Genomic DNA, 20,519 nt, shown 5'->3' on the forward strand with positions numbered 1-20,519 from the left:
ATTCTTCTTCTTCCTTCTCCTTTCTTCTTCCTCTTCCTTCTTCTCCTCTTCTTGCTCTCCTTCCTTCTCCTTCTTCTTCTTCTTACTTCTTCTTTCTCTATCTTTCCTTTTCTTTTTCCTTTTTCTTCTTCTTTCTTCACCTTCTCTCTCTCCGTTGGCTACAGCCCCCGCCTCTGGCCTTGGCTGGTCGTCGTACACTAGCAGCGCCCACGTGATGGCCCGTGGCGTGGATGGTGGCTAGGTGTGGCGCACGATGGACGTGCACAGCTAGCGGCTGGCAGGGCGGTGCCTACGACAGCTATGTGGCTGGCGAGCTGCGGGCGATGCCAAGTAGCTAGGGTTTGAGGTAAAGGCGATCAGATGAGAAATTGGGAGGGATCAGGTTGAGGACCGATCCCGCCTGACTTATCCCTTTTTCTATTTTTTTCTACTATCCAATGGTCCAAATTTATTGGGCTTGCTATGGCTTCACCGAGTGTCTAAATGGGACGTTAGATAGCAAAATAGAATAATTTTGATGTGGTATATATGTATTCTCTAGATCATGAGCTACTCATCTATCCAATTCATTTTTATTTTCATGGAAGAATCAGGTAGTTCTTGAAGTTCTCGAGCTTTTTGGAGCAAAAATGGAGTTTTGAACAAATTTGAGCTATAGAGTTGTGTTGCTAGTTGATGAGTGAGTTCTAGGACCCTTGGACTATCCCTAACATGTTCCCTTAAGGCTTGGAGAAGATTGCAATTCGAATCGACCAAAAATCCACTCGAGAACAACTTTTCTGGACTGACCCGGATACTCCAGCCTCACCCGGATAATCCGGGTTCAGCAGAAATCGTCCGTCGAATTGTGTTCAAAATTTGTTAGGGTTTAGGGTGCAAGATAGGTTTAGAATCCTTTGGATAGGGTATATACACGTTTGTGTAGCACAGATTTATAAAATGAGTCGAATCGACCGAGGGAAAATTTGTGGAAAAACCTAAGTATGCCTAACCCGGATAATCCGGGTAAACCCAAAGACTCCGAGTAATTACGTTAATGATTAACTGAGAGCCTCTCCCGGAGCCTCACCCGGAGTGTCTGACACAGCCCGGAGGTTCCGGGTTAAGTTAGAAAAGTGGCTAACCAAACACCTTCACTGGTGAATGGCCCGGAGGCTCCGGAACCTAGATACTCCGGATTCACCTGGATACTCTGGGCCAGTCAAATATAAAGGCAGTAACCAAGCGCCTCTTCCTGAGGTTCACCCGGAGGGTTCGGACTCGGATACTCCGGACCAACCCGGATACTCCGGGTGGCTGTTATTTTTTAGATTTTCTTTAGATCGTTTAGTATTGTATTGATTCGTATGTCTTGTACTTCTAGCATGTTGTTAAGCATTGTGGCATACCTTGTTGCATTCACTCATGCTCATCATTGAATGCGCTCTTCTTTAGTGAACAAGGATCCAGAGCTGGAGACGACCGTGGTTGAAGACGACTCTAATCTTCCAGATTTCTGCGAGGGTTGCGTGGGTAATTATAGGCAGCCACCTGAGCAGCAAGGCAAGCAACTAAGCATATTGCACATTTGTTCAATTGAATGAAGTCTAAAATTGATAAATTATGCTTATGTATATTGCATGTTTAACGAGTCGGTGTTGGGTATAAGTGGGTAGATCCTATGTTGGTTACATTAGCTTTACCTTGAGATATTGCTTACCCGCATCCCTGTAGCCTTGAGAGCATGTTGTCATCTAAGTACAAATTCAACTTAAGTGCTTAGCAATGCATAGGTCAACAGTAGAAGTCGAGCGGTGGAATGTTCCATCGTTCGTGAGCTATAGGTTTAATTGTTGTTCACAATAATTTTAACCTTGATGGATCGTTGATGATGGTTGGATGAGTGGTTGAGTATGAGACGAGATGTGGACGGTGCTAGGGGTGTTATCTGCTCTGGAGGAAAGTCCTGGGGGTAGGCCAGGAGAGGATCCCGGACACCATATATCGCTTGCATCGTTTAAGCACCGATCATCGGTGTAGTCAGCTTTAGCACTTACCTTACTCACCACATGCTGATCTAATGGTAAGGCGAGTCGAATACCTTTGTAGTTGTGGTCATTTGGGGCCTGAACATCGACGGTGTGAGCGGGCAGGCTTGTAGTGGTACTAGTTTGCTCTGGGAGTAGTTCTAGTATCACCGCGCCGAACGATGCATGTTTCAAATAATCAGGGCTTATTGGGAAAGCTTGACATGAGTACCCCTTGTATGGATCTGTGTGGTCATACAAGCCGTATGGTCCTCAAGTCGTGTGGGTCCAGGAGTATCCCCTGCAGGGTGTAAAAATATTTCAAAATGCCGTGCTTTCGGTCATGAGCATGCTTTTGTCCATCTGCATCGGTCGTAGAGTTTCGCTTGTGGTTGATGGTTGGATATGTGGGAGATGGTTGAGTTAGTCTTTGTTACATGTATGTTCTTATGGTTCCAGTTATTTATGTTCAGTTGGTTATGGCAGGGTAGAATTATGTTTTGTTGGTTAAGTTAGTTGCTCACATCTATATGTCTAGATTGCTTACCGCTTATGTTTAACTTAACCATGTGGCTTTTCCTTGCTAATGGCTCAATGCATAATCCTTAGAGTCGAGCTATGTATATATGCTCTATATGGTTTAAGTCTTGCGAGTACCTTCGTACTCATGCTTATGTTTTTAGGTGCTGCTGGTGAGGAAGAGCCGGTGTTTGGCTACTTCGTTGATGCCGTTCAGGGTGGCGGACAAGAGTAGTGCATCCTACTCTCAGAGGTCATACTTTTGGGGTGGAGCCTAAGTGCATGTGGCTCCACTCTCTTTTGTTGTATAGGTTTATGTTTTCACTGCGTAGTGTTGTTGCCCTTTGATGTAAATTGTTGAAAATGGTTGCATGCTTAAGAACTTGTTATATAAATGTTAATTACTTGCTCTTTCTTAAGCTATGTTGTGATGCTAATTGTTGGAAGGCATGTGTTCCAATCTTGGGTACAAAACACGTGTCGAGACTATCGGGATGATATTCTATTTAATCATCGAGGTTATGATTATGAATGATTATCCTCATGGTGATTAATTAGAATATTATTTGGAAGGTTCCTCACAAGCTTATGGTCGAATTTGACATCGATTAGGCCTCAACTTCAAATTTTAATCACATCAGGATAAACAAATCATCTAATCACCAACTTGACGATAAGTTCAACCACTCTCAACTATCCACAAGCATCTAAAGACTAATTAGAATGTACCATTGCTGTGAATATCGACAACTGAGGGCGAATCTTGAAAAAATCTTGTAGAAAACCCCTTTCCTTTCCCTTTCTTCTTCTTCTTTCTCCTCCTTCTCTTTTCTTCTTCCCCTTACTTCTTCTTCTCTTCCTTATCCCTTTCCTTGTCCTTCTTTCTCTTTTGACGATGAGTAGTTTAGAACTACCATATCCGGATACCTTAGGATGTTTCATCATTCTCAGGACATATCTTTACCTCTAGGAAGGGAATACCTGAATGCATGGAACCCACCAGCAGATACCTAGGATATCTCGTAAACTGAGAAGTTTATCTCCAGGAAAGGGAAGGAAGGACTCTAGAGGATGTACGATGCCCCCTATATTAACGAAGCCAGGGGACCCTGCGGAGAAGATAGCGGTGCAAGTCATTAGAAGTACCAACAAAAGTTACAAGCTTGTAGAACCTCTGCATCCACCAAGCCTTCTGCAGTTAGATCTATATTAGTATCTCCCCCTGACTACATGCAAGAGTGTCATTCGACTAGGTTTAGATCTATCTAGGCTAGCAACGCACCCCCTTGTAATAGTCTCAGAGACCAATACAAGACAAACATGATGTAAAACTATTATTCTAAGGAAAGCCTGAACCTGTATAAAGCCCCCTTTGTGTGTTCTTTCATTTGTCTACTCGAAGCATCACTTACCTCTTCTACAAGTTTATAAGATTGGTGGTTCACCAATCATCGATAACTGGCACCGTTCATGTGGATCATGACCAAAGACATCGAATCTCCACCACCTGAGGTACGAAATTGTACTTTGATGTACTGCTAATGCTCAAAAGCTCAAGGGCTAGGGCAATCCTCCTCTCTCTGAGCAGAGAATGCCTACTATATGTTTGGCAGATTGACTTTCCGATTACAAACAATGTGGCCGAGTACAAAGGCTTGCTCGCCAGTCTTCGAGTAGCTCCTGCACTCGGCATCCATCGCCTCTTCATGAATTGAGATTCATAGCTGGTGGTGAAGTGAGTTGGCAAAGAGTATTAAACCTCATATAAGAGAATGGCAGCTTACCTTGTGGAAGTGAGGAAGCTAGAGAAGAAATTCTTCAGACTAGAGAAAGACAACTGCTTCGTCTATAGTCCTGCCCGACTAGCCACCTCACCATCTCTAGGACAAACCGTGATCTTTATAGAAAGACTCTCGAAGCCATCTATGAAATCAACACAAGACACAACTGAAGGAGTGATGGTCTACCAGACCTATAACCAACTCGGGGGATCGATAGGAATCAACACCCTAAAAGGAGTCACGGGGGAACTCGTAGCTCCACTCGAATACAAAGACACATTGATGGATCCAATCAGCAAGTTTCTTCAGGATTGAGTTGTTCCCAAGGATGAGGCACTATCCGAGTAGATTTCCCATAGGGCCAGGATGTATACCCCGGTCAACAGTTTCCTCTATCGTAGAGGCAACCACAGAGTGCTCATGAGGTGAATCTCTCGGAAGCAGAGCAACGAACTACTCAAGGAAATTCATGGAGAGGTGTGCGAAGCTCACGCTTCCTTCCAAACCCTGGTCGAAAATGCTTTCAAACAAAGTTTCTACTGGCCTATGGTTCTCCATGATGCGAGCGAGATGGTAACAAGATCCTTCAAGTGTCAGTTTCACAACGGATGCATCCATCTACCCGCTCAAGCTCTACAGACGATCCCCTTATCGTGGCCTTTCATGACATGAGGTCTGGATATTTTGGGATCCCTTTCTGGCAGTGCCCAGGGGCTTCAAGTTCATTTTCATCTCCTTCGATATCTCTACCAAGAAAGGATTCAAGTGCTAATACTATCAGCCAAATATCAAATTCCTTCGGAGCTACTATGACCAAGACGTCTGACAACGAACCCTCCATGTAGGGAACCTGGTTCTATGACCTATTCAAAGCTAACGTAACAGCAACAAACTATCCCCAAATTTGGAGGATCTTTACATGGTGGTCGAGTCTACTCGCCCTAGGTCTCTTAGCAATGGAGGATGGATAGGTCTTCAATAATTCTTGGAACATCGACTAATTCCAAAAGTTTTATGTGTAAGTACTAAGAGTAAGTTTACACTAGTAAATGTTCATATTTCACGTAAGGTCACTTTAATTTCTTTGTGTTATTTTTTGTCTTCCCTAAACTAAATGTCTGGTACCTATAAGATAGGTACACAGGCGGTAAGCCACAATTTAGGTACCTTTACCTATTACGTCCACCCGAAGAAGCCCAGACAAGATCACAAGGGAATTGACTTCAGGAAACAAGAGCGTCTATGACCAGAGGGGAAGTATGAGCGTTCAATTCTTTTATCTTACCCTGTCCATCTAGTTCATAATGATCGATTGACAGTTTTTATCGTATTATCTTTGACTGTATCTGAGTTTTCTTCCCAGATAGCCAGTCGGGGCTAGATGAATACAATATACCAAGAGCTATGATCTTCTGTGCTAGGGTCCTATCACATTTTATGTTCGGGATGGCTTCCAGCACATATGGGGGCAGTTGGTACAAAATCCCAGGACGAATGCACTACAGTTTCCAGACCACATCATGATCTTTTGCTAGAAAAAATATTCTTTTCACCACCATGCGAAATTTCCACCACGACGGTTCAAATTTCAAAAAACCGCCAAGCGAAGGGCCATTTATCCTCATCCTTTTTGGGACTCCGAAAAGTTGGGATGATATTCCTCGGATAACTCAGAATCCCTCATGGAGCTAGCTGGATTAGCCTAAAATCCCGACTAGATGACCCGAGGATATCCGGATGCCCGGTTAGATGTACATCCTACCAAGAGACCCAAGTTATCACTCAAAGAAATAGCCTGTCGGGATGTTTTCCTCGGATTGGGGGAGGGGGCTTAATGATGAGTAGTATAGAACTATCATATCCTCCATAGCTGGATACCCTAAGGTTTTCTATCATTATTGGGCATATCTTTATCTTTAGAAAGGGAATCCCTGCATGCATGGAAATCGCCTGTAGATACCCATGATATCTTATAAATAGGGAAGTTTATCTCCAGGAAACAGAAAGGAAGGACTCCAGAGGCCGTACGTGTAATGCCCCAAAAATCATATAAATAGGTGTTGATCAGGCGCTTTAAAGAGGATGCAAAAAGTTGACTTTTTGATGTGCCCTACGCATTCATTTCAACGTGCCCTACGCATTTGTGGTCTCCAATCGTCCATCCGAGTGATGGATTAAAAAGTCAACTTTTTGCATCCTCTTTAAAGCGCCCGATCAACACCTATTTATATGATTTTTGGGGCATTACATTCTCCCCTCCTTCAAAAGAATTCAACCCCGAACTCTACCATTCCATGACAACAAAACTTAGACCATAAAGTAAACTCGTCAGCTTCGAAGAGCTCTAGGTACTTCTTGTGCATTTGCTCCTCAAGTTCCCAAGTTGCTTCACGTTCCGACTGATTAGTCCATAGGACCTTCACATATTTGATCGTCCTCCTCCTCATGACTCATTCCGACGAGTCCAAAATATGCACTAGGCGACACTTCACAGTCAGATCCTGCTCCACTGTGATAGGCTCAAGATCAGTCTTATGCTCTGGACCGCAGATACTTCCTCAACATGGATACATGGAAGACATTATGCACACCACTCATAGAATCCGGTAACTGTAGACGATAAGCCAAACTGCCAACTTGAGCTGTGATAACAAAAGGCCCAATGTACCTCGGGCTAAGCTTCCTTGTAGTGCCAAACCGAACAACACCTTTTGTGGGTGATACTCTGAGGAGAACCTGGTCACCCACTGCAAACTCCAGCTCACGTCTCCTCACATCTGCATAACTCTTCTGTCAGCTCTAAGCAGCCAACATGTTTTGCCGTGTCTCCCACACTTTCTCGATGGTCTGTTGAACAACCTCAGGACAAAGCACATCCCTCTCACCAGGCCAATCCCAACACAGGGGAGAAACACACTTCTTGCCATACAAAGCCTCATATGGAGCCATCTCAATACTAGCATGATAACTATTATTATAAGCAAACTCCACTAAGGCAATGTGATCCTCCCAACTACCCTTCCAAGAAAGGACACAAGCACGTAGCATATCCTGCAAAGTTTAAATAGTCCACTCCGTCTGCCCATCTGTCTGAGGATGGAAAGTGGTACTCAAAGAAAGCTTAGTGCCCATAGCACTCTGAAGACTCTGCCAAAACTTCGATACAAACTTGGTATCTCGGTCTGACACAATCGACTTAGGCACACCAAGCAATCTCACCACTTCCTAGATATACAAGGGAACCAAATCCTGAGCTGAACTTGTCGTCTTCATAGGAATGGAATGCACATACTTAGTGAGCCTGTCCACGACAACCCATATGGCATCCGACCCAAGATGCAATTGAGGTAAACCAACCACAAAGTCCATAGTGATATGCTCCCATTTCCACTCGGGAACCTCCAAAGACTGAAGCAACCTTGCAAGCCTCTTATGCTGAGCCTTTACCTGCTGACATACACCACAACTGCCACATACTTGGCAATATCCACTCTCATCCTCTTCCACCAATAACTTTGCTTACGATCTCTATACATTCTAGTCTCACCAAGATGAACTGTATATGGAGTCCAATGAGCCTCTCTCAAGATATCTGTCTTCACCTCTGACTTTTGGGGCACATAGAGACGTCCCTTGAAGCGGACAACACCTTGCTCATCATTACTGAACTCTCTAGGCCTGCTCTCTACAATCCTCTTATGTACCTCCTGTAGCAAACAATTGTGATGCTGAGCCTCCCGCACATGATCAAGAATAGATGATTCAATGAGCATCTGAGTCTCCTCATGAGCAGTTCTGGTCAAACAAAAGGATACATCCGTATGATCCAAGTCTGCAACCAAAGGCATAGCAACCTTAGGAACGCCTATCCTGCTAAGAGCATCAGCCACCACATTTGCTTTTTCCGGATGATACTGAATCGTCAGATCGTAGTCCTTAATGAACTGTAACCATCTTCGTTGCCTCAAATTTGGCTCCTTCTAAGATATACTTGAGACTCTTATGATCAGTAAAGATATCACAGGACTCGCCATAGAGACAATGTCTCCATATCTTTAATGCAAAAACCACTGCAACCAACTCTAGGTCATGTGTGGGATAATTTTGTTCATGTTTCTTCAACTACTAGAAGCATAAGTGATTATCTTGCCCTCCTGCATAAGCACACAACCAAGTACAATACGGGAAGCATCTGTATACACTATGATGCACTTGCCACTCTCAGGTAAAACAAGAATAGGGGCATTAATTAACTTATCCTTTAGAGTCTAAAAACTAGCCTCACAATCATCGTCCCATACAAAAGGAACACCGTTCTTAGTAAGTCTGGTCATCGGCTTAGCAATGATAGAGAAACCATGCACAAAATGCCGATATTAACCAGCAAGTCCAAGGAAACTCTGAATCTCCATCACACTGGTTGGCCTTTGCCATTCCACCACTGAAGCTACATGCTTAGGATCAACAACAATACCATGCTGATTAATCACATGCCCAAGGAAACTCACTTCAGAAAGCCAGAAAGCACATTTCTTTAGCTTTGCATAGAACTTATTCTTACGGAGAGCATCCATAACAAGACTAAGATGATGCTCATGCCCTTCCTCGGACTTGGAGTAGATCAAAATATCATCAATGAAAACAACAACGAAATCATCCAAGTACTCATGCAGCATCCTGTTCATTGCTTCCACAAAGATAGCATGGGCATTCGTTAGTCCAAAAGACATAACAACATACCCATAATGCCCATACCTCATGATAAAAGCAGTCTTCTCAATATCCTCCTCCTTAATCCTTATTTGGTGAAACCCAGAGTTCAAATCAATCTTGAAAAACACCTTAGCACCTCTTAACTGATCAAAGAGAGCATCAATATGAGGCAAAGGATACTTATTCTTGATGGTCACCTCATTAAGAGCACGATAGTCCACACATAGCCTCTTAGTGCCATCCTTCTTCTCCACAAACAACACTGAGAAAGCCCAAGGCGACTTACTAGGTCTGAAGAAGCCCTTAGCAAGAAGATCATCTATTTCGTCAACTCCACCTGCTCCACTAGAACCATCTGATACATAGTTCTATAGATAGGTTGCATGCTAGGAACCAACTTGATCTCAAAAGCCGCATCATGCTCAGGGGGCATGCTTGGAAGTTCATCAGGAAATACATCTGGGTAGCAACACACCACTAGGATATTCTCCACTTGCAAGGCAACCTCGCAACCATTGACCACCGCCAAAAGAATGCTAGACTTCTGAGTCCAACGATCAAGAAACAACTATCACAACAAATAGAGTGTACTTCACCGCACTCCCCTGAAAGACCACCTCTTGACCCGACGGTGCCTGTAAAGAGATTGTCTTCCAGAAACAGGAGATAACAGCTCGATATTGAGACAGTCAATCCATGCCAAGAATAACATCAAAATGCTCCAAAGGAATCACCACCAGATTAGCAACAAAGGCCTCATCAGCAAGGTAGATAGCACAATCGGGGCAAATAGAAGAACTAGATATAAGACCTCTAGCAGATCTGACAACAATAGACTGACTAATCTTCTGCATAAAAAGGCTAGCACGAACCACAAAACCCTCCGAGACAAACGAGAAGCTAACGCCAGAGTCAAAAAGAGCATGTGCATCAAACGAATCAACTGAGACAATACCTATCATCACGTCTCCATGGTCTCTGCTGTCAGTAGAGGGCATAGCATGTGCCCCTGGAACTGGAGGTGTCGAAGGAGCAGTAGCCTGGGTTGGTCGAAACACCCCAAACTGAGGCATCGAAGGAGTAGTCAGTGTAGTCGAAGGTGATATCAAATACCGAGGGTATGCCGGCACGAGCAGGTACTACTGAGTGGAAGGCACCGATAAGTACTGCATAGTGGGTGGCACAAGAAGGTGTTGTTGTGTAGAGGAGGTCGCCGCCATCATCTGGATAGTGCCACTAGAACGTGAAGTTGAAGAAGAAGACATTGGCTCCCAACACACCTTCCCATTGGGATTCTTCCTACAGACCACATCCCTATGATCCAGGGCACAGATAGAGCACCTGTCGGACCACTAACACTCAACACGACGTGTGCGTCGCCACATCAAAAACACACCACCCCCATGCCAGGCTTAGGAACAGCCCGGTACTGAGGTGCGCTCCCTTAAGCACAGGACTGAGAAGACTTGCCGCGGTATGTCTGGTGACGCTGGAACTTCCCCTTCTTATGAATAGGGCCACCAGAATAGCCCTTCCTATCACTCTGATCGTGAGACTGCTCACCACCTGAAGACTTCTACAAGTCAGCAATGTACACCTACTGCATCTCCACACCCAATGCCTATTCCACTGTAGTGTGGAAGTCAACCACTGGAAAAGCACCTAACACTTGGTGGATTGAATGCTTGAGACCCTGACAAAAGTGTTTTGCCTTCTCTACCTCGTCATGTGCCACGTGTGAGACAAAGTGAACAGTATGATTGAAGCCCACTTCATACTCTGTAACAGACTTCTTATCCTGCATATAGGTATTCAGATCAATCTTCATCCTATCGAGGAAAGTCACTGGGTAGAACCTCCTCTCAAACTGCCTAACAAACTCGTGCAAAGACAGCGGGCCATGTGTAACCGTGTGAGCTGGCTGCACACCCTTCCACCAGATCTGTGCATCACCCTTCCGTAGCTGTGTCCCATAACGAACATGATCGTGAGCCAACACGTCAAAAGCCTCCATCTTGTCCTCCACATACGATAGCCAATCAGCAGCTTGAACCAGAGTACCACTGCTGTCAAAATTGTCTAGCTTTATGCCAACCCACTGTATGAGAGAAACACTACTGACAGCACCATCTGCAACAAGAGCAGTGCCAGCAGCAGCGCCAGTAGGGGCAGCGTCAGTAGGGTTTGCGCCAGCAGCAGTGGTGTTCTGCCTCAACGTCCTCAACTTGTTCTGCATTGCCCGCATCGCGACTGCTAGCTCAGCCTGACCATAACCATCTGGTCTAGCCGCCGCACGCCTCCTAGGTGACATAACTACAGCCACCAAAACATACAAATGACACAAACATCAACTTCAAGTAATTAAGCATAAGCACTAGACAGAACAAACATAACACGAGATAGAACAAGCACAACAGAGTATAAGCATAAAATAAACCACCCTTCTACCCATCCTACATGTGCAAGTATGTCAAATTAAGCCTTATTTCAACTAGAATCTAAATTCTAGGCTATGATGCCAACTGTAACACCCCAGACACAGCAAAATCCCGGAATGTTACCACAACTACTCCACAACTTGCTGAAACTATAAAATTTCGGCAACACCTCCTCTAAAACATGATAAAGCGGAAGCAGCAACAGATATCATAAATGATGCATAAAGTAAAATAGCACACTATCGTAGAAGCATCCTAGCAATTAACCAACATATTAAAACTTCGAACTACAACTTATCATATGACAAACCAAAACTCAAGTTAGCACGCTAAGATACGAGTGCAACTCCATCTAATATATTATTATTACCACATCGCTACTTGATAATTTGGTGAAACACAATGTGCAAGAAGTGCTACTACTCCCATCCCTCTAAGCCAAGCAAGACATCAAGCACCTAAAAAGATTGTAAACGGGGTGAGATAAATCTCAGCTAGCAAACGGCTTTAACAAGCTGTTTAACTACAAGTTCATTAAGCAACGTTTTAGCCATGAGAGTAGCAACGATTTGTAGATAGCAAGATTATCCACCTCCAAATATCCACAGGAGAAAACTCATATCTTCAATGATAAGAAAAAACTTCAGTTTGAAACTGCATAGTGCAAATGCAATGTAAATGCATGTCCACTACCTTTACACCCAACAAAGTGTATAGCTGCACCGTGCCCCTCCTCGGGTAACGTATGACGCGTACCGGTACAAGTCACAGCCAACAAACAACGACATATTAGTTCATATGAGGTGCAATGCAAATGAATGCATATGAAAATGTAAATACCACATCACCTCATAGCCTTCATCATCCACATATACCACAATAATAATCCTTCATGATATTATTTTTTCTGCAACTGATATCATGGTAAAAACCACATTTCTGGAAATGACAGAACAAGGGTTAAAATGTTCATGGAGAAACCATATTTTTATCAGGTCAATAAGGGTCTCTAATCTGCTATTGAAAACAACACTGAAAATTGTCCTGAAAAGTTTGGTAGTACCCTTCACATTTTTCCTGTAATTAATCCAAAAATTCTAAACTTTTTGAAGAAGCTATAAAACTCCATTATCTTCCACTTGCTAGGTATAGCCTTTTGGATTTGAACCCTCTAAAGTGGCCAAAACACGCTTTGAATGAGACTGAACTTTTCTGATGATGAAACAACAACAGAAACATTTAAGAGGTCATAACTGGAGTTCTACTCATCCTGTTAAGATGTACTTTGCGCTGTTGGAAAGATTATGAAAAACTCTACAACTTTGCTTCATATTGTACCTAAAATTGTTTCGATCTATACTGTCCAGGCTCTCATCACAGAAAAACAGCCAAGATGTAGGAACAATATCTCCCAAACCACATGGGCTATGAGGGTGATCTTGGTGCCAAAAGAAAGGTATTAAAGTTCTCCACAACTTTGTTCATAGTGGACTTTATTTCGGCCATTAACTTGCCCAAAAACGACGTTGAACAGAGGCTACACAAACTGACGGATTTCAGAATATGGACAAAATTGATTTCAACCAAACCTCCAACTAAAACCCCTCTAAACTCGTGATTAAAACCTCATAAATGAACCAAATGGAGGGGATTAGGGTGGCGAATCCTCACCTAGGGCAACCACGAGCAAGACGACAAGAACCCAGTGATTCCCAACTCTTTCCTCCTCTTCTCCTTCCCTTCTTCTTCCCTTCTTCCTTTCTCCTTCCTTGCTACTGCACAGACCAACAGCTCCATAAGATGCAGATGGGAGGGGATAGGGAGGAGCTCGGCACAAGGAAAAACAGGAGAGGAACTCCTACTTGGGTGAGAGGGGCACTAGCCCCCTCTTCGTCCTCTTTCTTCTTTTCTCCTCTCTGTTCTTTCTTCTGCGTGAAGTTTGGAAGAAGGCAGCGGTGGTTGCTGTGGGAAAGAAAAGAACATGACTCTAGGGTTTAGAGGAACAAGACGCATAAAAGGATCGGTCTCTTTTTTTTTCTCTTTGAATTTCAAGCATCCAAATTCGCAGCTTTATGTTTAGAACTCCGAACATAACATGTGAGTAGTCAAACAGAATCGTTTCGACGTGCCCTACGCATCCGTGATCTCTAATCATCCATCCAAGTGACGGATCAAAAAGTCAACTCTTTGCGTCCTCTTTAAAGTGCCCAGTCAACACCTATTTATATGATTTTTTGGGGCATTATAGTACGCCCCCTATAATAACAGAGCCAAGGGACCCTGCGGAGAAGAGAGCGGTACAAGTCATTAGAAGTATCAACAAGCGCTACAAGCCTGCAGAAGCTCGGTGTCCACCAAGCTTCTGCAGTTAGATCTGTATTAGCATACCTCCCCCAACTACATGCAAGGGAGCCATCCAACTAAGTTTAGATCCATCTAGGCTATCCACACACCACTTATAACAGTCTTAGAGATCAATGCAATACAAACATGATGTAAGGCTATTATCCTAAGGGAGCTCTTAACATGTATAAATCTCTCTGTGTGTTCTTTGATTCGTCAACTCGAAGCTTCCCCTACCTCCTCTACAAGTTTGTAAGATCAGCGGTTCACCAATTGTCAACATCTTTCTTTTTCTTTCTTTCTTTTTCTTCCTCTTTCTTTCTTCTTCTTTCGTCTCCTTCCATATCTCTCCCTTGGCTACAGCCCCCCTCTAGCCTTGGCAAGCCGGCGATGCACCGTTGGTGCCCACACGGTAGTGCACAACGCTGGTGGCGGTCGAGCATGGTGAGGGCAGATGCGCGTGGTTGGTGGGGTGGCGCAACTGGCAGGGCGGCGCCAATGAAGACAATGTGGCTTGGCACCCAGGGTTGAGCCGATCAGGCGAGAAAATGGGTGGGATCAGGTTGAGGACTGATCCCACCCGACTTATCTTTTTTTCTGCCATCCAATGGTCAAAATTTATTGGGCTCACTATAGCTTCATAAAGTGTATAAAGATGATGTTAGATAGCAAAACAGAATTGTCTTGATGAGATCTATGCATCTGCAGTATGTGATCGTCCATCCAAGCAACGGATCAAAAAGTTAATCAAACTTTACCCTCACGCGAGCCTGTGGTTAACCTTTGAATATTTAAAATTTCTTGGGTACAGTAATAGAGTGGAATCCTTGTCCTACATGTGTGTTGCTCAACCTCTTTCTTTCTATACTAGTTGAACGCATGTGCGTTACAACGGGAGCTAAAAATTTACACATGATAACATCATGCACACACCTACAAAAATGATATCAACACCGGCATGGCAACTCTAGGCTTGCAACCACGGTGGACACAACTGCAAAAATGATCTCAACGCCGACACGACAACTCTGACCATGCACCCACGGAGGACACACATGCAAAAACTGATCTCAACATCACGGCGGTAGTTCGGCTGGAGCGATCCAACATACACGACACAGTAGCCAACGGGAGCACCATGGCCTACTCGACACGATGGCTAGTGGCAACCTCTCAATGGCAACGATCTGATGGCCTGGGCAGGACGTTCTGCCTGTCTTGGAACGACGACCACTGCGTATTTTTGAAGTATATATAGTTGAATTCCCGTGCGTTGCAATGAGAGCTAAATTTTTTTTTACAAGATAATATTATCGATTGGATGAAACATTTCACACCATGTGTGAAAATGCGACTGCTGTTGTGTGCCTAGGTGATAAGATTTTCAAGGCGCAAGCTTTGGCCAGCTCTATTGGAACTCAGCGTGACACTTAAGGGGGAAAAAAAGCAAATAACGGGATAATCATAAATTAGATCAAAAATAGAAAATAAATAACAAAAATATGTAGCTAATTTATATGGGATTGTCTATTTTCATAGCTACATGCCAGGTAACAATAATATAATTTTCGGTGTAGCTATAAACTTGGATACATAACTTCCAAGTACAATTATGAATCAAACTTGGTTAGAAATAAAAACTTTGTGGCCACATCCCTGCAACAGATATTGTAACTCCCCCAAATTCCTTACCATGGATCCAGGAACTCTGTACCTCTGTGTTAGTTCCAGGAATGGGCTGACACGTACAACCATTGTCACAGATAACATGATCTACTTCTAATCGATGTTTGATGCTAAGACCACTATGGTGCATAGCTCTACCAAAATGATAGATCAATCACAATATTTAACAAGTAAATAGGATTGACCACCTCACGATTCAACGACAAAGGAAGCATGAATTACTAGATGCATGAATTACCACGACGCCACCCACTGGAGATGAAATCCCGCCCATATCTGGTCGCCCATATCTGTATAGCCGCCCATAACAGAGCATTGTTTATCATAAATTAGTATAATGAACCAACTATTATCGTATTGCTTAAATTGTTTGCTGAACGATTTGAAGTACTGACACAATCATAGCATACTGGAGAACATTTGGCAACAACCATGAGAAAACGCAACGCTTGCTGCCAATACACATATAGGAACCTGTTATCCACATATGGAACTACAAAGGGGAGATTTCTATCCACACATACAAGCAACATGGGCATGCTTTTGGCCAAAAGCTTCATCCTATGGTGTTCGACTTAATAGAGCACCACATCAGCTATATTCTTGTGGAACAGTTTCCCAATGTTAAGAGTGGATTCCGTTCATTGGATCAATAATTCAGCATTGGCTTGCCTAACCGTTTTGAATGCTGAATTACATCAAACGGAAGAATCCAATAATTTAGTTACAGGATCATGAAAGAAGAGGATTACTAATGCTAACAGCAACTCCCATTCATTAGAAAAGAATCACCAATTGACTCGAACAATATTTCAGATGCAGAGATGCTTAATTGGAATAACTACATTCAAGCTGTCATATCTAAACGTGATGTAGAAGTTAGAACAACTAGAAATTGAACAAGGAAATCTAAGTTGTTACCGCTGGTGAAGGCGCATGTCATGCCGATGATGAAGCTAATGGTGACGGTGAAGAGGTCGAGCAGCAGCAGATTGACCGGATGCTTCTGTTGGTACTAGTGCAGAGGACACAACACTGCATGCGAACCGATCAAGGCATCAACACAAGAATTTTAGTTCACAAAAAAAAACAATGGAGACAGAGAGAAGGGGGAGCTGAGCTGAACCGACCAATGAGGGGAAGGATGATGCGGAAGATGTCTAGCGCAATCCCGGCGTTGGATGAGACGAAGAGCTGAGAGATGGCGCGCACCTTGACGACGAAGGCAACGGTGGCGGTCATGGAGAGCTAGATGGCGAGGATGACGTAGATCTTATGGACGAGCGCCCACCGCAGGTCGGGGCTCTCTGTCATCCCCGAGTATAGCAACGCTGACCCTTCGCCAGCCTCCTCGTCCGGAGCCTTCTGGTACCCAAACATCGCTGCTAGCCTCTCTCGTTCGCATCTATAGGATTTCGTGGGTCGACAGATACGAAGACGCGGACGAGGAGGAAACAATCGAATGCTTGGCTGGAAACTGGGATCGGGAAGAAGACAAGCAACTTGCGCGATGCGAATTTCCCTTTTTATTTTCGAGAGGATTTTGTCCATGAGAGAACACTGGCCCTCCTTCTAGCCCCGCTTGTAGTAGCCCTGGCGCACCGCATCCCGCTCGAACAACCTTGTGAAGAACCCTGCCGCCATGGCTTCATCCTCGCTCTCTGACTCAACCCCTCGTCGTTGTCCTAGCAGAGGTTGGAGAAGAACTCCACGGTGCAAGCGAGCTAGGCGGCGGCAGCAACTTCATGGGGGAGGAGGCGGGTGCATCGGGCCAAGCTTTGGGGGAGACGGGTGGAGATGGTGCGAGAGGCCACCGGGACCCGGTGTCCTTGGGCTCGGCTGCGCTGCTCTAGCCCTGCGGTGATGGAGCGGGACAGGATGGGGGCGGTGGCGGGGACCAGGATGTGTGCATGTGTAGGTGCGGGTGTGAGGGTGGGAGGGTCGTGGCGCCAGAGCGAGTGGAGGTAGAAGACGAGAGGGAAGGGAGAGGGGATGGGATGCAACAGCGGTGGGGAGGAACGGGGGAGGAGAAAGGCGAGCGACGTAGGGATGCAGACAGTTGAGGAGGATGGGTGAGGCCCACATGTCAGTGCTAGGTGAGAGGGGCAGGATATCCTACCTGGTGCTGGAATCACTACGTATTTTTTAAGTAGTAGAGATATATCCACTTTGTCTTCTCTGAATAGAAGATCAAAGCAGCACACCACACATATGTGTGCGTTCATCCGTCCATCCACCGGCAGTCAGTCATACTTCCTCTCTTCTCCAATTCAGACATTCTCTCTTTTTATTCGAAAGATCACGGTGAGCTAGGGCTCCAGCTGAGCATATATATTAAGAAGAAGATAATTGACCCAGTTTATAAGGGAAACCAGGCCTGAAAACCTTTACAAAGGCACAATTTCAGAGAGGAAAACTAGCAACCAACCCCAAAAGGACAATACAGCCTCAACTCGAACAGAATGATGCTCACACCAAATGGCACAACCAGACAACAGACGAGTCCATTCCAACTTAACTTGTGTGCTAACCAACCAAATAATTGTATCCTCACAACTCAGTCGGCGGAGCCTAGCACCCACGCTGCACATCTCTGACAACTTAGGTTAGAGGAGCCCTACTCCCACGTCGCACCTTTCTATCACACAAGTCGACAGCGCATCGTTTGGAGGAGCGCGAATTGGACCAAATCGTTGTCATGAAGTGCCAATCCAGGATGAAGAGCCACTGTGAAATGAGGATGTAGGGGTAAACCTACAGAAGAAGCCAGTGGTTCAGAACAAAGAGAGCAGGGCTTCTTGAAGTGACACCTTCAAGAAGGTAACGATATCAATGCCATCATCGCCCATCCGGACATTCGGACAGGGTTTTCACCTGGAGAAGCAACAAGGGTCGAAGGGACGCGATAATGTCGCCTCCTAGGAGGGAATGACGCCTAAAGGTATCAATGACATTGGCACCAGCAAGCTGGGCATAGCTTTAGCTCGCGGCTCCCCGCCTCGGAAACCTACACAAAAGGTGGTACAAGCCATGTGACCCTCGCCCAGCACCACCAGCACCGCCAATAGCACCGCGTCGGCGCGGGCGTCCACCACTACATGAAAAAAGGTCATAAGTGACAGGTGATAGCCACCATGAGTGATGGGTCCCGCACCTATCACCCAAACACGTCACTGATGACTAGTTATAAGTGATGGGTAAGAACCCGTTACCAATGAGATCATTGGTGACGGGTCAAAATTTAACCCGTCACTAACAAAGGTCATAAGTGACGGGTCATGACTGTGACCTATCACTTATGACAAGGTCACAGTTATGACCCGTCACTTATGACTGATTTTTATTTTAGGTACAATTTGTAAAATGTGGGACAAGTGTATTCAAACTTTTGTTTTAAAGAATCCAGAGTTTTGGCCCTATAGGATCAACGGCTAAAATCAACTAGAGCAATGGGTGAGGTATGTTGAAGAGCTTACATTAGGGAAAATATGAACTAGATTAAGATCTTGACAAATAAAATAGATGATCTGTAGTGCCTTTCGTAAAACGGTTATAACTTTTGCATATAGACTCTGATTTTGATGTTTTTTTGACTTTACAAACAACTACAAAAAAAGTTGCATCCATTGCTGACCGACTATGTCGGTTTCGGTGAATTTTTTGAGGCCAAATTTGGCCTGGAAAATTCAGTTCTCGCCCCCCTGAAGTTTGTGCACCATTTTCGGAATGCGCATTTGTGTCTATAGCCATCACCCCTTACATCAAATTTGAGCAGAAATGTACAATGGTTTCTATTCTAGTGCTGCTGGGGTGAGAAAAAATAAGAGAAAAATCAAAAATAAAAAAATATTTATGAATACCGTCATTAATGACGGGTCACAACTTGACCTATCACTGATGTTAGGTCATAAGTGATGGATCATAACTTGACCCGTTACTTATAACTATCCCAGGATGACGCGCAACTGATACCAGTCATAAGTGACAGGTCACAACTTAACCCGTCACATATAATTGGCCTATGACGACCCGTTACTCATACCAAGTCAGAAGTGACAGGTCACAACTTAACCTGTTACTTATGACTGGCCCAGCATGACCCATCACTGATGCTAGTCATAAGTAACAAGTCATAACTTAATTCATCACATATGACTAGCCCAGGATGACCCGTCACTATTATCATCAGTGACGGGTCATGTTAGTACCAGTTACTAATTTTATGTCTCTTTTATCTGTTTTTCACGTAGTACATGTGCACGGCGCCACCTGGAACGCGCCCACAAAGATATAGGGCACCACACTGGCGAACACGAGGCCCAACTGGGCCGTGCCTGCAAGCACATCCACAACGTGCTGCTCCACGCCCACGGCCACTCTCCCGACGAGGCCCGCGATTGGAGACAGCCGCCGCAGCCGAGCGTGTCGACACTTGCAACACGTCGGGGCACGTCGGCACGCCCACACACAGAGGGGCCGCTGCCGATCACGTCGGCACGCGCATCACGTTGGTGCGCCTACGCACAGAGGGGCGAGCAGAGGGGCGCCCAACGTGGATCCGGCCTCAGAGGGGAGAGTGAAGGGAGTGAGGCCGCAGAACCTGGCCTAGGGCGGCCGGATCTGGCCACAACCACCACGGATGCTGCACAAAGACGACAACCGCCACATGAAGAAGAGACCGGCGACCGAAATGCCACCAGAGCGCAGTCCCGGCTAGAAGAGCGCCGATCTGGGCATCGACAATGTGCCACTAGCCACAACCATGCCGAAGCACCGGAGAGGAGTGGAATTGCAGCGAGCTGGCCACCAGGACGTAGATCTGGTGGGTAGGAGAACCGATCTGGCCAGCTCGGAGCGGATCCGGCGAGGACACAATGGGCCTAGTAAGCACCTCTCGACAGAGAAAAACTAGCCGACAGGAGAGGAGAAAGGAGGGGAAGAGAGAGTGGGAGGGGCAGACCCGGCCCTAGGGGGGGTCGAGCGGGGCGGCCGCCTAGGGCCCCCAAAACCCAGAGGCCCCATATATATATATG

The sequence above is a fragment of the Phragmites australis genome, chromosome 11 (assembly GCF_958298935.1).
Source record: "Phragmites australis chromosome 11, lpPhrAust1.1, whole genome shotgun sequence".
NCBI classification, from domain to species: Eukaryota; Viridiplantae; Streptophyta; class Magnoliopsida; order Poales; family Poaceae; genus Phragmites; species Phragmites australis.